Source organism: Equus quagga, chromosome 4 (assembly GCF_021613505.1).
Source record: "Equus quagga isolate Etosha38 chromosome 4, UCLA_HA_Equagga_1.0, whole genome shotgun sequence".
NCBI lineage: Eukaryota > Metazoa > Chordata > Mammalia > Perissodactyla > Equidae > Equus > Equus quagga.
The window spans coordinates 53,219,054-53,231,733 of NC_060270.1; positions in this window are offsets into that span (position 1 = coordinate 53,219,054).

Below are 12,680 nucleotides of genomic sequence, written 5' to 3' on the forward strand. Positions count from 1 at the left end.
TGTAATTTCATACTGAGTTCCTTAAAGAGAGAGTGGTGTGTAATAAATACTTGTGGGAGGAAATATGTAAATACCCAAACAGTTCTTCACTGCTAATAGAACATTGAAGGTGTGGTATATATATTAGTGTGATGGATTACAAATATATGTATAAATATAAATTCTCCTAATGGTCCATTTCTCTGGAGAACCCTGACTAACACAACTATGTCTGTCACAATGAATACTTTACCACTGTGAATAACAATTTCACATCCATAACATCAAGAAACTGGACTAGATGACTTCAAAATCCGTTATAGCCAGAATTTATATAAGCTATAATCTAAGGTCATTTTCTCAAAGAATTGTGAGATATAACAGCTTGGATGAGCTGCATTCTATTTCACTGTTGATCACTTACAATATAATCTTTAGTAAGTGCTAAGAGGCAATAGTTTAATTACATACAAATTAAATAACCATGGATATATACTCTCTTTCTAAGGAAATATATTCATGATATGATACCAGCACTAATAGTCAGAGAGAGTGAAAAAAATCTAGATAGACAGATTTTTGCCTTCAAAAGTTACCACTTTGTTATTTATTTCACACATTTTTTTCGTGAACTGACCAGAATAATTAATACTTGGTTATCATTTTAGTTAAGAGTTATTGCTTTGATTAGAAATATATTTATTTTCAATAATTATTTCATCTTTGCAATATTATTTTGCCTTTAAAAGCTAATGATCTATGCCCAATTCACATGCATATATCATCAAAAGAATTTACATAAACACAAAAAATAATTTATTTTCTTGATAATCCATCCATGTTGGCAACTATGTTTTTTAAACAGATGGCACTATGATAAATGATCCAATATGTGGGATCGTGGCATGAATCTGGAAGCTTTGCACAGATGCTTATGACGAGCTGTTCATGATCACATACCACTTGCACATTCAGAGAATGACAGAGCCTTCTGTTGTGAAAGACATTTATATGGTGAGGTTTCTTTTAGTAATGTTTAGTGATGCTGCTTTGCTTTATGGCTGACATAGTCCCTAGGAAATAAATTTATTATATTTAGTAATTTCAATCTTTAAGGTAAAATATTTCTAAAAGAAATTTTTGATGGGAAAGATCAATTTAGAGTTTATTCATTTCAATAAAAGAAGTTGAAAATACTCTGGGTTTCAAGCTGTTTACAAAACTAGCTTTCTGGATCTCAATATGATTTTAATTTTCAACCACAGAGCTCTCTAGGCTGTCAAGAGAAAAGCTTCATTTTGTTATATGGAGACAATATTGTTTCAAGTGAAAAATAAAATGTGGATAGCAAGATATATGAATTGTGATGCTGTGCTAATTCTCCTTGAAATTCAGGATACAGAAAAGGAGGTAAAGTGGACCATTCAGGAAAAAATCTTTTATCCCAAAGGCACAAAGCTAATCAAGTTGAGTTGTAAAGGACTTTAACATGATATTAATAGGGAGCTAGTGACTTGGAATTCTGAGTGATGATTCTCAAGGAAGGCAGATAAATCACTTGACATAATATGAATACAAATAACTGGTAGAAAGATGAATCGTAACAAGTATTTCCCTGTTCTTTAATACTGAAATATTTAAGTTTCTAATATTTCAATGTCTGAGTCTCAATTCTGACCATGAATTCTGAGTTTCTCTGATTTATATATGGAGAAAAACACATAGATCCTAGCATATTTTGGGCCCTAACTTATTTATATTTACTCTCTGTGTCTCTCTGTTTTTGTGTGTGTCTCTCAGACACACACCACCATGCACATACATCACACTTTCTAAAATTCAACGGAGCAGATGTGAGACTATAAGAAACATACACAAATATTACTAGTTATTTTGACTTCATTTTGGACTTGATGTTTCTCAATTATACATAAGAAGTTCTCATCTGTCTACATATTTATTATTTTGGCAGCCATTATTGAATTTTAATTCTATATACCAATAGTGATGAATTACAACCCAAATTATGTGCCACTTGTCTTTTGGTTTTACATTTCTAAACTGAATTATGAACACGTTTTACCTAGGTACATTTGAGAACTACTTGAATGAAGAACAAATTTTGTTGATGTACCAAAAATTTTATATCTCTACTATGAAAATTTTAAATATTATCAGGGACTTTCATTGAGACAAGCTGTGATAGTCATTTATTAAAACTAGAACTTACAAATTCTACAATATTTTATTTCTATGTTAATCCTAAACTGTCATTTTCTGATTAAGAGGAATATAATAATCCCTTAATCAGTCAAAAAAAAAATGTGGGAGCTACTTTTTTCTTCCTTCAGTTTATACTTTAAGTTAAACATACTTTGGTTAAGGAAAATCTTAAAAATACATAGAAAAATTTGTAATGAAATGAATTAAATAGACATGAAGAGAAGGAATAGTTTTTCCCCATATATTTCTTAATTTTTCTCTTTTCACTCTACTTTTACTTATTTTTCTTAAGTTGAGATATTGTGTTTAGTGGCTATAGCAAAACAAGAAAATTATCAAGAAATGATTAGGCCAACAGTTTTCAAAATATGTTCTGGGGATCCCTGGGTTTCCATGAGACCCTTTCAGGGGTTCCATAAAATTGAAACTATTTTCATAACACTGAGACTTCATTTGTCTTTTTCACACGCATTATCTCATGAGTGCACGGTGGAATTTTCCAGAGGCTACATGACATATGACATCACAACAAATCAAATGGCAAAGCAGATATGAGAATCCAACTGAATTCTATTAAGACAGACACTAAACAAATTTTTAAAAGTGTTACCACTACTTTTCTGACTAAATCGTGATCTAAAAAATCAAGTTATTTTGCTTGAAAATTTGCTTAAATGAACCCTTCATGGGTATATTAGTATTTTAAATGAATTAATAAATAAATATTTTAAAATTTTATCTGTTTTAAGTTCTAACACTATGAATATTAATATATATAACTCACATAAAAAAGTTATTTGGAATTCTCAATAATTTTTAAGTGTATAAAATAATTCAATGTTCCAAAATTTTAAGAACCTTGGCCATAAATTAAAACCCAATATTCGCTGAGATTATTGCCATTTTCCACATGAATGTAAACACCTAAAGTGCTCAGTATCCACTAGCATACACATGCCCCCCTTCTGTTAACCTGTTCAGTTAAAATAAATTCAGATTTTTAATATTCAAATTACTGTGCTAAACACTGAGCCTAGAGTGATCAATAAGACCTTGTGTCTCTCACAAAGGGAAGCACTGTCCTGGATTATCATGTTCTCACAACTAAAAGGGTTGTGTCCTCTTGTGAAATTGCAGCATGTAGCTGATATGGAGCATTTTTTACTGAATACTGCATTTGCATTTTTTATACTATTATTATGCCTTAGCTGTTCTTTATTTGGAATTACAGTAATGAATCAAGGTGTCTACTTTCCTACACTTAAGGTCATGGTGCCTTAGTTACACAAAGTCCAGACCACACCTGGGCTATGTGCACCGCCTCAAGACATTTTAAGTTGTTTATGACAAGGATGAAAAAAGAAAGAAAGAAAAATATTCTTACAATATAGGCTTTTGAGATTCTATTTCAAAGTCAAAGCTTTTGATTTAGAAAAGTTGGGCTTTGTTAAGGGAACAAAATATTCTTGAAAAGCAAAAGTGAAGGCACTTAACACAGCAGAACATACGCTCATCTCACAACAAGAACTGGAGGGACGACAGAGGAGGACATAGGATTTGGCCCCGGGAAGGTGTAGCTCATCTGGCATGAACGGGGTTTAGAAAAAGACACTGAAACCTGCAATAAGAGATGACACTTATGGAGGCCGTGTATGGAGAAGCAAATACAGCATCATAAGCCTGGCCAGCATGGGCCATGCCACCATCATAGAGCTACACGGGATCCACGCCAAAGCTTGAGGCACATCAGTTCCCACGTGAGCGTGGGCCTCACGTGGTGCTGGCTTGAGGAGTCACATCGGTTTTCTTCTCATCATTGCCAGGTAAGGGCTTTCATCAGCAATTTCCTGCAGGTTGCCCAAGAATCATCACACAAAAGTGATTCTCACCTATGCTGCAGGATTTTTCAGAGCACCATATAAAATGGCCAGTGTGGATGCTTCAGTATTTACTTCCAGACCCATCTCCTGTATGCCTTTTGAATAACAACAGAGAATTTATGAAGTTGGAGTGATATATAAGGGAAATATCTTAGCTACTTGGATATAGAAGCATAAACATTCCGGATCTGTCACTCATGGGGATTTACATCCATACCACAGAGCTGTTACCAATCCCTAGAAAAAAAAGTAGATGCGTAGTCATTTGAACTCAAGGTCATGGCCCTTCGGGGAAAAGAACATCACACAGAGGAAGAAACAGGTTATTCAGGAAAAAAAAAGGAAAAAAAAAAAGGAAGAACATAGGAAGTAACCTTTAAAGCTTTTTCCTTGGGCTTTGAACTTTTAAAATATGGAACCTCTTTTCGGGTACAGAATACAAATTTCCACAGCACAATCCCTAAGTGCTGTGACCTAGAGAATGTTTGAGGAGCCGGAATTTGTAGGAAAAGACTGATCTGTAAATCCAGGTCAGAAAGAAAATGTACAGGTGATAATGTGGACATTAAGTCACTTTGGAAACATCTTGGGAAACCAGAGAAGAGTCTTGTCATTATTTAGGATGTGAGGACACCTGAATCCCTTTTGAATCAGATGCAGTCATGACTCACAACTAGAAAATGAAGCACAACCGCTTAAAGACAGCTTTCCCTGTGCTGGTGGCAAAGCTACTACTGAAGGAAATGAATGTTGGGTCCATGGCAGACCTACTGAGTACAGAAGCTCGGGGAGTAGCGCCCAAAGGTGATTCCCATGCATAATTACTTTTAGAACCACTGTTCTAGGGCAAGAGATAGTATCTTCTAGTGTTCAGATGTTGGAGAGATGGCCAATGATAGAAAAATCAAGTTTGAGAATATTTAGCTTTCAGCTTCTAGGGTGTAATGGCATCCTTACATAAGATTAAGTGTCTTTTTCAGGGAAGCCATGTTTTACTGGGGTAGGATGCAATTGAGCTAGATTTTTTGCTGATTAAAGCAATAGAATTTTATTCCCAATAATCTCAATTGTACCCTGCTCTCCATACCCATTGAAATAATGGTAAACCTTGTACCAGAGGAAATTCAAATGTCACCTAAATAAAGTATTTGTTGATCAATTTTGGGTTTCCAATTTTTTTTTTTTGAGGAAGTTTAGCCCTGAGCTAACATCTGCCACCGATCCTCCTCTTTCTGCTGAGGAACAGTGGCCCTGAGCTAACATCTCTGCCCATCTTCCTCTATTTTATATGTGGGATGCCTGCCACAGTATGGCTTGATAAGCAGTGCATAGGTCTGCACTGAGGATCCCACCTAGTGAACCCCAAGCCATCAAAGCAGAGCATACAAACTTAACCACTATGCCACTGGGCCAGACCAAAATTAGGCATTTTTTTAATCTGCAAGAAGATAATACACCTTGTTGTTAATTTCTTTTTACATTTAGAATCTTCTTTTCAAATATCAAGGTAAATTTAGAGATCTGAGCCTAGTTTTTGCCAAAGCCAAAGTATAGAAAGGAGCTAGTATATAAATGATTATCAGGACAGCTTTACCGTGACTTAGAAAGTAAATGAATGTGTGAGCAGTGACAGGAATATAAATATATAGAAGGCTTGCTAAGATATTGAGTAGGCATCTGATAAGGAACCACAGCTCCCACTTGGGTCTGGAGAAAAGATAAAATAAACACAAGTTAGGGCAAAAAACTAGCTGAAAGAAAACCTGGTACCTGAGACACCTTATAGTCACAGAAGAGTGGAAGTAGGAGAGCTGGAGATGCTGCCACAGGGATCTAGCTCAGAGCTTGCTTGAAGAATTCAAGAACTACAGGGGCTGGCCCCGTGGCCCAGCAGTTAAGTTCGCGCGCTCCACTGCAGGCGGCCCAGTGATTCCTTGGTTCGTATCCTGGGTGCGGACATGGCACTACTCATCAAACCACACTGAGGCGGCATCCCACATGCCACAACTAGAAGGACCCACAACTAAGAATATACAACTATGTACCGGGGGACTTTGGGGAGAAAAAGGAAAAAAAAAATTTAAATTTAAAAAAAAAGAACTACAGAAGCTCTTCAGCACTCTTTGAGCATGTGGCAATTCTGAGGACTTGTGACCTGCAATGTGCTCCAACTTGGAATAAGGGAGTAGCTGAATCTGGTAATCCTGTGATCTGAGGCAGTGGGGAGCTGCCCAGTTATCATCAGTGAGTACCAGCCTGACATTCTAAAACTGGGCCAAACCAGGTGCACTTGAGCAGACATCGGTTCAGGAGTGATTGTCAAGCCAGAGTTCAGGGAGGACAAGAAGATGTGTGGGCAATGCCTTCCATGTAGACTAGAAAGCTTCCCTTGGGACCAAGGTATCCAACTGGAAAGTCATGGTGAGAAGAGACCCTTAGAAGCAGAAAATAGCCCTGATAGTATGCTTACTTAAACTTTATATTGACTGAATGTTTAAGTGAAAGCAACTAATTTAAACAAGAAGAGATCAAATTATGTTTAATAAGCAAATCTAAGTTCCACTCATCTGACACCACCATCAACAGGAATGTATGCTCCAAGAGAAAATGAGGTCAGCCAGAGATAATAAAGTTATATTTTCAGAGTTAAAATATGTAACCAAACACAGAAGAAATCAGGATCCATGAACTTCTCTTTTCTAATAATCTTCTTGGATCTTCCAAGTGAAGTCCTCCCTTGCAGCAAGTGAGGCATTCAGGTAACATCTCAGATAAGTAGATCAATTTTATGTTCAAAGTGATATTATATTTGCACTTAAGTAAATGCTCACTCTTTATCTGAAACAACAATTACAGGCAATCCATGCACTGTCTAAAAGCAGCAATAAACTGTATTTGTTGAAGTAAAATTTTCACTATCATACTAGCATCTCTTCAAATAAATTTGAGAAGAAGTTACAACAATCAAGTTTCCCAGGAATATTTTTTAAAAATCAATATGACTTATTTACCAAAGCTAAGCTGAATTACCTGGCATGAGTGTTTTTCAAATATTGGCATCCATTCTAAGGCCATCAGATAGAGTTTATAGCCAAGGTTTGAATGCTAAAAATTCAAGATATGCTACATAAAATGATGCCAAATGTGGTAATAAATGCCTTCTATAAAAACAAGACTTACTCATAAAAGACATTCTTTGTGGACAGATAACTCATACTGACAGCTTGTGAATTCCAGAATTCTTCAGGCAATTCTTCTATTGGCCATTCCTTCTGGCCCAAGTTTATAATGTTAACTGATTATCACAAAAAGGAAGATAAGGATGCATTTTAAAAAGAGAGTTTGGGTAATTTTGGATTTTGGATTTTCAGTGGCAGACAACAAAGAGCTTTACTATGTTATATTACTGTAGATGTGTAGACAAGTAAAGAGGATTAAGCACTTAAAAAAAGAATCCAGCAAAACGTGCATGGTTATATAATTAAGATTGTAGCCTTATCTTGTAAACAGAAGTTTCCAAAAAGCACACACTTGAAAAGTGCAGCCATAAATCTACTTAAAAGGCTTCTTCATTCAGGACTGCAAACATAGCATTGTCTTTGTCAATTTGTCTGTAGTCTGTTCTGGTAGGTGACATTGTTCTTGAGTACTAATCAATTGATGTCTCCGTGCCATCTGGCATTCTGTTGCTAAGCACAGATGCAACACTGTAAGGTGACGTGTGAGGGGCAAGAAGCAGGGTTTGTGTTCATCACAATGTCACAGTCCAGACCACATAGTCAATAAATCCTTCGTATGTCAAGCTTATCCTACCAGGTGAAGAAATGTCTTGGCAATACATGGAAGAAAATATGATGAAATGTAATCACTCCAATGAGATTTTGAAGATCTTGTTTTGTTTATTGAATGACCTCATAAGAAAAGATACTGTTCTTTACTTGGATTGAATATATACAAGTCATTAACAGCTATCTCATTATATAAAAAGATGGTACTGAAAACTCTGAGTTCAGATTTAGGCTTTACCACTTAGACGTATGTATAATATTTCTCATTGACTCATTTTCACCTATCAGTAGGAGCCTATATAATTTGTCTTTAAGTTTCTGAGAGTAAAAGGCAACGCTATTAATAATTATGCAGAGAAAACAGGCATATACTAGGAGTATCCCAGACAAATATAGTATAAGTCCGCAATTTGAGAAAGCTGAGTCCAATTAAATATTGTAAAATTCAAGTAAAAACTTAAGTTCTCATCAAAGTGTTATCAAAATACTATTAATGGTTTGCTTTCAAAACATTGTAAATAGGGACTGGCTCCGTGTCCGAGTGGTTAAGTTCGCGCGCTCCACTGAGGTGGCCCAGGGTTCAGATCCTAGGCAGGGACATGGCACCGCTCGTCCCACATCCCACAACTAGAAGGACCTGCAACTAAGATACACAACTGTGTACGGGGTAGGGGGGTTGGGGAGATAAAGTAGAAAAAAAGATCGTAAATAATCAGCTGTCGTTAAGCTTGGTTCTGGTGAAATTTTACAGGAAACTTCATTGAAGCAAGAATAGTAAGGTGTAGATTTCAGTTATAATTACTGATGCCTAAGAGCTATAATCATAGTGCACCTATACATTCCATGAAGTTTCTCTTTGCCATCGTACGTCATGACTTCCACAATCAGCATAACCCACCCTGGGAATGTGTGTGACTAGTTCAAGAACATATTCCTGAATTTGATATTCCAGATCTTATGTTGCATTCCTTAGATAAAAGCATGTCTAACCTTCAAATAAATGACTTCATTGAGCATATCCAGCTGGAATAGAACTGGTTCAGAAACACCTTGGGGAGAGGTACTGACAAATCCCTGTCGTAGATAACCACCTATGACAGATGAATGCTTTCAAAAGAGATCCACAGTGACCACAGTGATGAGAAACATTTCTTGTTTTTTTAAAAAATGTGCTTTCTCTAACAATGAAAGTCAGAGAAATAGGCACACTGAACATTTAAAATAGTTTCGAGAAAAATGACCTACATTTTTTATACATTCACTTATATATTCAAGCAATTACCAAATTTTCATACAGTATCTACTGTGTTCCAAGGAATTTGCAAGGTGCTATGAATACAAAGGTAAACAAAATTATGTCCTTTTTATAAACTCAAATACAAGAAGGTGACACAAGAAAATGAACACCTAAGTCATTATGGTGAGATATGTACTCTAAGAGCACCCCCTCTCTTTTTTCCTCCTCCCACCTTCCTGGCCAATTCAGATGTTTTAACTAAAGTAATCACTGAGGACAGCATTTACTTCAAAATAACTATTCATTTGAGTGATGCAGCTCAAAAGGAGGAGAAATAGAAACTATCCTATTTTTTGCATCCTTGCTTCAAAAGTAATGGATTCTTGTGATATGACCATCCTTCCTCAAATGGTTGTGACTGCCCTTAATGTGCCTCTGTTTGCTCTCATGTTTTGTTCTTGCTGCTTTTGGACTCCTCCATCCACAGGCTGCTATAACAGAAGCGAGGAGTGTCCTCGCTTCTCTACGACAGAGTGAGAAGAGTGGGAGCCTAGTCATTATTGGCCCTACAATTTCATTGTGCTTTGGGAAACAGTACGATTGACAAGAGAAACCAAAATATTTTCTGGTTGTTCATATGTATATAAAGATATATATGTATTTTTGTACATAAGCAATTTTGTATGTAATGACATTATAATTTATTACAAGCTTTTCCATACATCACTGCATGTGATTTTTCCCAAAATTTAATGAAACACACAAGGCAGAACTACACATTCTCTCGTGAGGGCTCTTCATGCCTTTTCTAGGTCCACTGATACAGAGTTACATAAGCTTATACATGCATAGTTTTAACAATTACTGCATAAAAATAAGTTAGATATGTGTATCTATTTGGAGAAGAATACTTTGTGAGGTCTAAAAATAGGTTGCCATTTCAAGTCATGTTTCTTGGGGTTTGTAGCACTAATCTACGTCTTCTGTCATGTGGATCATTTCGACAGTCAGAAACCTCACACCAGAAGAATGACTACACGGAGAAGGACTGATGTGCCATGTGATGGCTCTGAGGAGGAAATCAAAGGTAGAACCATTTCTTGGAGGCAGCAAATTAACTTAAGCCTTCTCATGGCCAGTGAAAGAAGCTTCTCCATATTTAGGAATGTACTCTGAGTAAATTTCCTTTGTATGAAAAAAATCACTCTGTGAATGTGATCACCAAATTTGAACAGACTGAAAAACAATATTAAGATACAGATTGTACTAGGACATAGCAAGATTAATTATTAATTGCCTGATTCTAGTTAATAACTGCAGTAACGCACCAGCAGTCCAGTGCTTAGCTAAATGTCAGGCTATTTGGCATTACATTTATAATCCAGTTGCAAAACAGAAGTGAATCTCAGCAGTTCACAGTTTCTACATTGTGGCTTTTGACTCTGTTTCTCCCTACTCTCCTCCAAAATAAGATTTAAATTTCGGCATTTATGAAGTCATCCTGAGTTAATAAAAATAAAATTTCAGAGTAAAAGCAGAAAGAGGGATATCTGGAAATATCGCAGAGAGGATAAAAGGAAAGAAGACATAGGCGACAGATTGTCAGGGAGAAAAGAAACTGAGGAGAGATCACCCCTGGAATTAAGGCAAGAGGCTGCTGGGTAAGGTGCCACCGGGGGCTCTTTTTTAACTGCTGTCTCAGAAGCCACTGTATGACTGCAAAATGTGCTCTTATAATGATCAGAATTCTTCTATGAGAAGTTTATTTTTTATTTAAACATGTTACACGTAAATTAGGAAGTATTTCGAATTATAGAAATGGAGAAAGAAAGCAAAATGTTACAATTCCCAACTCACAAATATAGTAGCATAAAGGTTAAATTTTATACTACATAAATCTCTGTCTATTTTCCCTGTCGTCGGCTCAGCTTTGCGTGTTTTTGCAGCCAATGTCTCTTTAGCATGAGCGCACACACACACACACACACATTTGCTCCAGAATCATTAGAAACAGCGTCAGTCGCTAGGAATTAGTCTGAGGCTTCTCAGGAGGGATTTACACCCCACGATAGACACCACTCCTTCCTAAAAGTCCTTCTTACACATGTAACTCCCCAGCATTTCTACTCTTCAGGGAGGCTCCCCAAATCACTCCCTTCTCTTTAACGTGCATCTATCTGCCTCTTACCTTATTTACCTTGCCCCATCCTAAAATCTCTTTGCTCCAGCTTCTTCAAACTCCAACTTCTCCATTTCTTTTCATTGTTCTTAACTTGTTTTGCCATGAAGTTTACGTCGTTTTAGTAACAGCATATGGGCAGCTTTGCCTCTTCCCAATTCTTTTTTTTCTTCTTTTTTGAGGAAGATTAGCCCTGAGCTAACATCTGCTACCAATCCTCCTCTTTTTGCTGAGGTAGACAGGACCTGAGCTAACATCCATGCCCCTCTTCCTCCACTTTATATGTGGGATGCCTGCCACAGCATGGCTTGACAAGCAGTGCCATGCCCTCACCCGGGGTCCGTGCTGGCAAAGCCCAGGTCACCAAAGCGGAACGTGCGAACTTAACCTCTTAGCCATTTGGCCACTCCCTCCCCAATTCTTTAAAACAATTAACACAAGATAAAAATCTCTTCCTAGATCATCTGAGAGTGAAGTGCAGGGTGACATTTTTGACTGTTATTCATTTAAATTTGACTTTCTATTTGGGTATGTATAAATAACGATTATAGGAACAGTATAATTGCATTACCAAAAATTGGAAGACAGAGAGAAGCCGACATTTAGAAGTAAATATTTTATAGACTCAGTATACAACAACAGCCACTGTAACTATCTTAATGCACATCCTTCCAAATCTTTCTCTTGGGGTGTGTGTATAAGTGTGTGTTTGCATTCCACACTGCGATCATATTTTTTATAATGTTCTGCAACTCAATTCTTTTAATTGAGAATTTTCGCCACAGTTATTCTCACATAACCTAATACCCAGAAGTTATTCAGATTTCCAAATTTGATGCCCAAAATATCTTTTCTGATATTCAAACCCCTTTCTAGTCTGCACCATGCCCTGCATCTGATTATGCCCCCTATGTGTCATCCAGTCTTATAGAGAAACTTTCTTGACTGTTTTGTTGAAATGACCAGGCCACAATGTTCCACTTTTAGGAGTTGTCTGGTTACTTCATTGTGATGTAATTTTTTTTGTTCACTTATTTTCTTTATTTCATATAAAGGGTAAGTCATGTCTTAAAGCTTGATGATAAAAAATTCAATTTAAAATTTTTAGGTAGACTAGGTGCTATTGTGTGCCCAATATTCCATTTATCCCACCATCTATGATGCTGAATTTGATCCTCTGCTTAGATTATGAAATTTTGAATGTAACCTGTGTGGTTTCAGGAATAGCAAATATCCAGTTACCTCCCAACTGTACCCCTAATGATATTACTACCAATTGTTAATTCTTGCCTGACTCAATACTTTCATCATGGTTTGTGAAATTTTTGTTTCTAACATATTATTCCTTCCACATATATCAGCTGTCCTTCTTCATTAAATTAGAGACGGGCCTC